This window comes from Penaeus monodon, chromosome 29 (genome assembly GCF_015228065.2).
Source record: "Penaeus monodon isolate SGIC_2016 chromosome 29, NSTDA_Pmon_1, whole genome shotgun sequence".
Classification (NCBI taxonomy): domain Eukaryota; kingdom Metazoa; phylum Arthropoda; class Malacostraca; order Decapoda; family Penaeidae; genus Penaeus; species Penaeus monodon.
In genome coordinates this window covers 28807025-28807519 of record NC_051414.1, presented here as the reverse complement: position 1 = coordinate 28807519, position 495 = coordinate 28807025, and the positions used below count along the sequence as shown (strand labels likewise).

Below are 495 nucleotides of genomic sequence, written 5' to 3'. Positions count from 1 at the left end.
TCCGAGAGTGGCTGGTGTGGTCTGTGGTTGAGGTCCAGCAGTGGTTTGCGGTTGCGGTCCAGCGGTGGTTTGCGGCTGCGGTCCGGGAGAGGTTTGCGGTTGCGGTCCAGGAGAGGTTTGCGGTTGCGGTCCAGGAGAGGTTTGCGGTTGCGGTCCAGGAGAGGTTTGCGGTTGCGGTCCGGAGAGGTTTGCGGTTGCGGTCCAGGAGAGGTTTGCGGTTGCGGTCCAGGGCTGGTTTGCGGCTGCGGTCCGGGAGAGGTTTGCGGTTGCGGTCCGGGAGAGGTTTGCGGTTGCGGTCTGGGCGAGGTTTGCGGTTGCGGTCCGGGAGAGGTTTGCGGTTGCGGTCCGGGAGAGGTTTGCGGTTGCGGTCCGGGAGAGGTTTGCGGTTGCGGTCCAGGGGTGGTTGGCGGTGGCGGTCCAATCGTGGTACCTGAGTCCTCTGGCAATCGAACATAGAGAATTAGTAACTCCACACGTTATTGTATAGGTGTTTCC

At 62.2% G+C, this 495-nt stretch overlaps 1 protein-coding gene across 1 annotated transcript in view; it reads right to left on the bottom strand.

The window, feature by feature from the left end:
- Positions 1-19: 19 nt before the first annotated feature.
- The window catches only part of LOC119592115, a 15745-nt gene continuing 15269 nt past the window's right edge, over positions 20-495 (bottom strand). The window contains exon 9 of the mRNA XM_037940935.1: positions 20-439. The gene's annotated coding sequence lies outside the window, so the exon portion shown is untranslated. The remainder of the gene's footprint in view (positions 440-495) is intronic.